The sequence below is a fragment of the Triticum dicoccoides genome, chromosome 3B (genome assembly GCF_002162155.2).
Source record: "Triticum dicoccoides isolate Atlit2015 ecotype Zavitan chromosome 3B, WEW_v2.0, whole genome shotgun sequence".
In the NCBI taxonomy this organism is placed as follows: domain Eukaryota; kingdom Viridiplantae; phylum Streptophyta; class Magnoliopsida; order Poales; family Poaceae; genus Triticum; species Triticum dicoccoides.
In genome coordinates, this window is record NC_041385.1 from 848837337 (window position 1) to 848846124 (window position 8788).

Consider the following 8788-nt stretch of genomic DNA (forward strand, 5'->3'; position numbering starts at 1 on the left):
TGGTAGGCAGAGCATTCCTTGATCCAGCTGTTGCCGTTGACTTGATGTCCCACCGCTTGTGTCAAACAGACTATGATCATCCATCAACGCGTGGTTATGATGATGGGGAACCATTATCGTGATCAATGTTGTAAATGCTGGCGGTGCCAACCTAAAAGCAGAGTGGACAGACGGACACATGCTCATCTACAGTACAATTTTCTCACTGGTTGCTCTGTTTCCTAAAACATCACATGAAAAACTTCTATTGGCTCAACTGCGCACAAAAAGAGACACATATATAAAAATCAAAGAGCCGTGACGGATGAACAAAACGACCAAATTATAATGTCATTTGCTACCACGGTGACTACACAAAGGGAACAAGAGCTTGCACATGAAGTTGATGACACAAAACGAGCCTTCTGTAGGCGCTAATACAAGGGATGGAGCTAGGACTACCGACTCCAACTCTTCAGAACAGGCTTGTTTTCATTCTCTGCCAGCTCGCCTCGCAAGTACTCCCTCCGCTCGGAATTACTTGTCGCAGAAATGGATGTATCTAGACGTATTTTAGTTCTAGATACATCCATTTCCGAGACAAGTAATTCCGAACGGAGGGAGTACCCCACAAACTCCTCCTGCCAGTCCGACCTATGCAGCATCAATTCCTTGAGGCTTGGCAGATCTGGTAACCCACTAAACAACCCAATACTAGGATTTCTCCGACCCCAATACTGCAGCAACTCAACCTTAGGGGCTGCTCCTTCTTCAAATCCCACCAGCTTGAGGTTTTCTATCCACTCCAGCTGCAGCACCTTCAGGCTCGGGAATGCCTCCCGACGGAAACTGAAACGGACTTCTTCACCAACGAACGAGTAATCCAATAGACGTAGGGTGGCCAGGTTTGGTAGATTCCCAAGGACTTGTATGGTTGCGTCATGCTCCGATATCCTCGAGCCCTCTAGCTTCAGCTTCACCAGAATTTTGAGGCCCTGGATCCACTTTGGCAGCTCAACCAGGTTGCCTATCAACTTGAGGCTCTGCAGGTTTTCTGGAGTTGATGACAAGCCATCCAAGCAGCCTGATATACCTGGCTCTCCGCGTGAGTGGAGTGACAAAGACTCCAGGCTGTTGAGACGAGCAATTGCTGAACACAACTCTTGACTGTTTCTCTTGTTTATGCCTGTCACTCCTAACTTGCGCAACCGGGTGAGTTTTTTTATATCTTCTAGAACAGCCTTTCCTGCTGAGACATCCACGGTACGCAGTGTGTGAAGGGCTTTCAGCTTCCAAATCCCTCTTGGCACTTCAACACCACCTGGACTTCGTCCTCCTGCCGCATAATAAGGTAATATGCTGCAACAGAACACAGTGCATGCATCACGCCTGTAAAGTGCACCATCTTCAAGACAAAGATCATCTGCCAGACGATTAGGCGCACAGCATGCCACACAGCAATGCGCTGAATATAAAGGCAAGCTCATTAGCGACTGCTCATCTGCATCTTCAAATATATTTCTATTTCCCATTGCTATGTCCCTAGCAAGAATGTGTTGCATCTTCACAAGCTTGGTGATAGTCCTTGGTAGCTTTATTATGCTCGTACCTGAAATATCTAGTGTCAGGAGTTGTCTCAGGTTCCCCAATGAATTTGGCAGGTGAAATATATCACTATGTCCCCTTATAGAAAGATATCTAAGGTGTACAAGTTTCCCAATATGCATAAGATGATGATCAAGCAGATCCCACTGGCCTTCCAAGTCCAGCACTCGTAGCAAACTCATCTTATCAGAAATGTAAAACGGCCTCCAGTTTCCAAACACTGTCAATGATCGTACACGGGACAAGTCTACTATATTCTCAAACTCACACTGATCTCCCTCCCAATTGCTGCTTATAGCAAGATGACGCACTGTGCCATGGTTGTTTAAGCTGCACCCTTCCTCCAATGTGAATACACGATTTTCCTCCAAAGACTTTGAGATGGCAATTTCATGAATGAGATCATGGACATGACATGAGTCAATTCCTTTTCTACTATGAATTGACTGTTGAGATGGCAGGATCATGCTCCTGCCTATGAGTTCCATGAAGTAACCATCCAATACATCCTCCATAGACTTGCCACGCACCTCACTTGAGTAACCCTCTGCAATCCACCGGCGCACTAAGCGTCTCCGCAGAATCATGTAGTCTTCAGGAAAGATGGCAAAATACAAGAAACAAGCCTTGAGGTAATAGGGTAAACCATCATAGCTTTTCATAAGGACTGCTTTTATGATCTCAAGTTCTGGATTCATCTCCAACTCAGCACTAATATGCTCATTCAATTTTCTCCATTCAAAAGCAGTTTTTGGTTGGCTTGCCAAGAAGCCACCTATGGTGACTAGTGCAAGGGGAAGTCCTCCGCACTTCTTCAATATTAGTTTTGCTTGTTCAACCAACTCTGGATATTGCTCATCCAAATTTACGGTCTCCTTAAATACCTGAAATTCATATCAACAATTCATTTAGTACTAGAAGAAAAAAAAATCATATGAGCACTATTGTGATTGTCTAACACGTACTAGAAGAAAGAAATCCATATCAATAAGTCATTTAGTACTAGAGTATGTAGTATAAAGATGTAAAAGTGAGACACTGGTACTTTTTGCTAGCTAATAGGTTTCTCCGTTATCCATCTTTTTCACTCATGTCATCATTGTTCTTCCTAAGAATGTTTTCCTCCCGCCTAGCAACATACCCTAGTGCAAAGACCCATCGTCCCACTCATTCCTACCTGCAGTGCATGCCAAGAAAGCCAAGTGTAACAATGCCCTCCGTTGTTGCACCTCACCTCTTCTGAAGGCGGCAAGGCGGTCGTCGTCTGACTGGTGTGTTGTGCTTAGTGGCCCGTGAAGTCAGGAGGCATGGGCCTTTCCACGGTGCTAGGTGGCCATTGACTCGGAGTGCAACCAGCTCAGGCAGCTCAGCTAGTTCAACAAGTTTTACAGTGTTTCGCTCACACGGCCCTCCTTGTGCCTCTATCACTGCTTCATGGATGCACCAAAGCTCATGAAGCTCCAACTCACACCAAGACAAGATCAGGGAGACCATGCAACTCAACCCACTAGTAGTTGTTCTGTATTTCTAGGTTCTATTGCTATGTTGTTGTTTGTTGCCTGCTGTGGTGATGCTTGTAGGTTGTTGTTTACACCATCTTGCATCATTCCAACCATGCGGTCCGGGACTGTGGTGCTCGACCAATTTAGGGGTTTACTTTGTGAGATCCTACTTTGCCATTGGGGCTTTCAACAATGTGAAGCCAAACAACATGCCTACTATCTTCAAAAAAGATTAAGTACTGAAAACTCCTTGAAACCAAACTCCTGAATGTAAAATTAATGTAATACTGTATTCAAGGAAAAAAATGTAACCACATAGACCCAGGTGTGTTCTCTCTAGATTCGTCAACTGCACTTGTAGGACACAAAACAAGCCTTAGCTTTCTTAGAGGTATGTTTGTAGTGCATGAATTTGTAGGGGCTTCAGATGAAACATTTTCATTTGTACAAAATACGAGAAAATGTATCCCAGATTCGTATGCCAAACCATGCCAATGTTTTGGGATTGCAAAAGATATATTTGAGCTTGTATGCCATTCCTGAGTTTCAAAGACTATTTTTTCCATCTAATCAGATGTATTGTCCAGTTACTAGAATTCTCAGATCCGATCAAATAGATTATCTCATTATATAATTATATGATATTGTGTCTAATCAACACTCTTGTAGGAAACTAGGAATATATGTTGTCCGATAAAAGACAATAGCAGTGTTACCATGCTACAAGCATAATGTTGTTACATACAAATAATCATATTGCAGGACCTCTCATTCTCTGTTGAGTAATAATGTTGTTCAGTTAAAGATTCTTTTGATTCATTATTGTTAACATGGCAGGAGATATGGAAATATGCTCAATTACAGGAAAAAGAATAACCGAATGCTTCAGCTTATCAACTTGTACTTTCAAGATGTATGATTTCTTTTTATCTAAATATAATACAATATAGTTTCGTTATATACTATTTACAGATTTTCTAGAACTCCCATTTCAACGCTAGAAAAAGAAAATCACGAACCCTCGAATTCCAAAATGCCTATACAAATATGTAAGAACTCGCTGACTTGATTTAATATGGATTGAGCAAAAGACAGAGCCGATGAGAACGTTCTTATGAGCAAATCAAATATTCTTCCATAATTACTGAAGCGTATATTTTATTGCGGTAGATCTAGGTGGATGAAAATGTTGAGAGGATATATCCAATAGAAAAATGTGGCCGCTGGAAGATTTTCAGTAATGAGGAAAAAATGCCTATACACACCCCTTTGTACCATGTAAAATAGGATGAACCTTTATTTGTGCCTCTACTGACCCACATGTTGCCATAACCAAACAGGGATATCCTACTTCACTTCTACAACATCAAGTTTCACAAATTATTTGGTTGGACCTACCAATAACTATATAGATTATCATGCGTCCACCTTATTTTAATCGCAGTTTATGTGTTCCGATGCCTTTGTATTTACAAGTATTACTCTTATCTATTTGTATACGATTTCTAAGAAATGTCAAATCCAAGTTTTAGTAGACAAGGGCCAAGCAAGCTGATTCTACAATTTTGCTATATGTGCTCAAAATTTCTTGTGAAGGTAGCATTCACACACAAATAAGATGGAGACAAATAAATGCAACAACTAATTGAGCATGACACTACTTTATTTGTACCTTTTTGGTGAAGAGGGTACATGCATCAACAGGACCCAGATGGTAAAGAGGGTATATATTTCTTTCATCCTTGGAGCAGTGCTTCGCTATATTCTCTTCCCTTGTGGTGACTATTATGCAGCTTGCTGCCGTTTCTGGCAAATATTGTTTTATAGCATCCCACTCTCCTATGGACCACAGATCATCAAGAACAAGCAGATATCTCTTTCCTTCTAAACATCTCCTTAAATCTGTCTCATTTTTATCTTCATCCTTATCTCTGAATTGCATAATTAAGCTCTCAAGGAGTGGTGCTGAGTTGAAAGGGCGCATGACTGTGACACAAGCACGCTTATCAAACATGCTACTAATCTCTTGGGTTTGATAAATATCTGTCACTAGTGTTGTTTTCCCAATACCACCCATTCCCCATAAGGTGAGCACATGAAAATGCTGGAGATCTTTATTTGAGATTAGTTTGATGATTTCCTCTTTTTGATTCGCTCTCCCGATGAGACGAGATTCCTCTAGAGTAGACATTGTCTCCATGCGAGTGAGGATGTTCTTGTGTGCAGAGCTGTTAATACCAGGAGAGGCTACATATGAGGTGGACCCTTTTTCCACTGCATTCCTTCGCTCCTGAGAAACCTAAACACAAACACACAATTAATGCCTCACCATGCCTTACACATTAGGCCTTGACACACTAAGGTTACAATATATCTAAGTTGATGAGTGAAATGTATGCAAATCCTACAAATTCTTTCGCATGAAAATAGAAAAATATATAATTATTTTGTAATCAAAATGTGCAGAATGGTTATTAACCTAAAACTTTCATGACAACACAATTGCATGTATAGTTAATTATGGTAAGAAAAACTCAATGAACAAAAATAAAAAAAAGAGGAGCATTAATTAGACAATTTTAGGGCTTAAAAAATTACCTTATTGTAGAAAGCATAAAGAGACTGATCAGCAAATAACTTCTTACGCACAAGAGCTTCATCCTCTGCTCTTATGCATAAGCTTGCAACTTCAACTTGCTCAGTGGATACTATGATTCGGCTTCCTTTCTTGTTGTCTGGGAAACATGTTTTGATGCAATCCCAATCTTCAATGGTGCTAATTTTATTGAGTACAATTAGATAACTCTTGTCATTCAAATATCTCTTGAACTCATAAGCCAAACCATCTTCTGTCACCGGCGCCATCATCTTCAAAATTTGGGCCCCAATAGTTGTTTTTTCTTCTTCTCCCATCTCTTGAAAAGAATTAATATAGATTTGCCGAACAATGCTTCGAATGAAATCTGTCTGACTGAAAGGACACATCAATGTGACCAAAGCACAGCAATCAAAATTCTTGTGTATCATAGGATCTTCGTAGGCACTTCGAATGATGGATATCTCCCCCAGATCACTGCTACTTGTGCCCCACAACGCTATCACTCGAAGTGCATCATCCTTGCAATTGATCAACTTGACGAGATCCATTTTTGCTTTCTGCCGCAGTACCCTTGCATCATCAGCGGCAGACATTGTCGCACAAGAGATGGTAGGGTGCCCAACAGCAGATGTAGGCTTGGAGCTAGAGCCCTTGATGAGGTGGTACCGTTGGTTCCTCTGGCTGACATCCTCCACCTTGGCTCTGAGCTCCTTCATCTGCTTCGCCACACAACGCCGGTCTAGCAGCGTGCGAGGGATGCGCCACCAGGACTGCTTCTGAAGACGAACGGCGAAATCATGGAGACAGTCCTCGACGGCGTAGGACACATCGCGGACTTGTTTCACCCAAGTCCTGACCACCTTATTGTCGTCTCGCTCCTCATGCGCAGCCATCAGGAATGACTGCATCATCTCGAGCTCGTCCGAAATGAAGCAGTGGTCGCGCTGCACACCAAGCTGCAGAGCCACCTCCTCGGCCACAGCCGACTAGATAGAAATTTGAGCGCCCCGCTCAGTACGGACTTACCAATGCTGATGGACGTCGCCTCCATTTTGTGTGACGGATAGAGATTGTACTGCAAACAAATGATCGGCGTTAATGGTTGTGCTTGAGCTAAACCAAAGATATAAATAACAAGAGAGGAAACAGGGCACACCTGGTGTCGTCGAATGAAGACTGTGGCGGTGACAGCAGTCTCGTGAGGGGCCAAGTGACTGTGATGGCAACCAAATCGGCAGCAGTGAACGCAGTCTCTGAAGCTTCAGCCTCAACACCAGTATCCTCCCAAGCGACCAGAGATCTGTCAGGCGAACCAGAAAGATAATAATTACCAAATGGCGAAATGTACCAACTGGACACGTGATTTTGGAAGATGTGAGAGATCCACCAGAGTAGACTAGGAAAGGCAGATGACATTACCAATATGAAGGGGTCCGTCACCTTGTACTGGTCCAGAACCACAACTGCAGCACAGGCAGAACTAATTAACCGCAGAACCAGAGCTACAGTTCAGAGTGGGGAGTTATTCAGAGCTGTAGTTGAGAGTGGAGAAGAAAATGCGGTGGAAATGGAGCAAAATTGAACCAGAAACATAGTTTACAATTTACCAGCTACAGTTAGTAAATGACCAAAGCAGGGTAAGAAAGACAAAGTAAATTACCAGGACGAAGGGTTGCAACCAAGCTGGACGCCTTCTACTTCATAATTGTTGGTGGTGGTGCAGAAGTTGGCGCTACCGTTCAGAGTGGAGAATGGGGGGGAATCGGAGCTGCAGTTAAGCCATTTTACTGGATGTTGGTTCTCTCAATTGGTTGTGACTGATGGAGGCTTTTTTTTTTTTTTGAAAAGGAGGTTGTGACTGATGGAGGCTGCAGTGGAAACCAATGCTCAGAGTTAATGGCTGCACTTGAGCTAAATCTTGAGAGACAAGAGAGGAAATGGTGCATACCTGGTGCTGTTGACTGGCAACCAAGATGAAGACTGTGGCGGTGACAGCAGCCTCGTGAGCGACCAAATTTGGTGAAATGTAAGACAGTAAACGTTCCAAACTTGAGAGATCTGCCAGGCGAACAAGAAAGATAATTTACCAAGTTACGAACTAGAATTAGCAAATGGGCAAATGTTCCAACTAAGATGAACCACAGCATGCAAGAGATCCACAACGGACAAAAACAAATAACCACGGAGTAGACATGCAGGTGCATATGCTTGTGAGCAGAAATGGAAGCAAATGCAGGTACCTTAGCAGTAGCACACCCCCACAGTGAGATCCTTGGTGCTGAACCTGGAGAGGAATCAGATCTGCATTTTAGAGTGGAGAGGAATCATTTACTGGATGTTTGCGTGAATCAATTGGTTCTGACTGATAGAGACTGTAGTGCAAATTAATCTGAAGAGGTAAATAACAAGAGAGGAAACAGAGCAGCATACCTGGTGAGTGTTGTCCCAAAGCGAGCAAACTGCAGAGTTGTGCCGGGCAAACGAGAAAGATAATCTACAATTAACAAACCATAATTCGCAAATGGCAAAAAAAAAATGTTGTAATTAAGATGAACGAAGGACATGTGATTTGATTCAGAGGATCCACTAGAGCAGAGTAAGAAGGAAAAAAAGAAGAAAAAAAAACATTACCAAGAGGAAGGGATGCAGTCACAAGTGCAGAAGTACAACAGTGGCGGAGAAGATAATGGTGTCAAGGACATGGACGAGCAGGTGCATATACTCTACTTGTGTGAGATCCTTGGCGCTGAAGCCTGGAGTGGAGTTCAGACTTGAGATCGGAATGGAGAAGAAATGGCAGTGCAGGTGCAAAAATGCTTCTTTAGGAGAAACGGAAACAAGATTTTTCCTCTGTCTAGGTTCGATCGCAAGTTTCCGTCGAGAGCGTCGCTGGCTACACACGTACATACGAGCACGTACAGCCAATAATCGATTAAGCTGCCAGCTTGGTTGCTTGTTCGGCTAGCTTTGCACGTACGTTGTGTAGCTCCTGGGCAATTTGGTCTAGCGAACAAAAGCCAACATGAGTCACACGCAGAACCACAAGTGCAGAACTACAACAGGACATGGACGAGTAGGTGCATATACTCTACTTGTGTGAGAT

At 42.8% G+C, this 8788-nt stretch overlaps 1 pseudogene; it reads right to left on the bottom strand.

Annotated features, from left to right (window-relative positions):
- Positions 1-279: 279 nt before the first annotated feature.
- Positions 280-6736, bottom strand: LOC119278901 (annotated as a pseudogene).
- Between the last annotated feature and the right edge of the window lie 2052 nt (positions 6737-8788).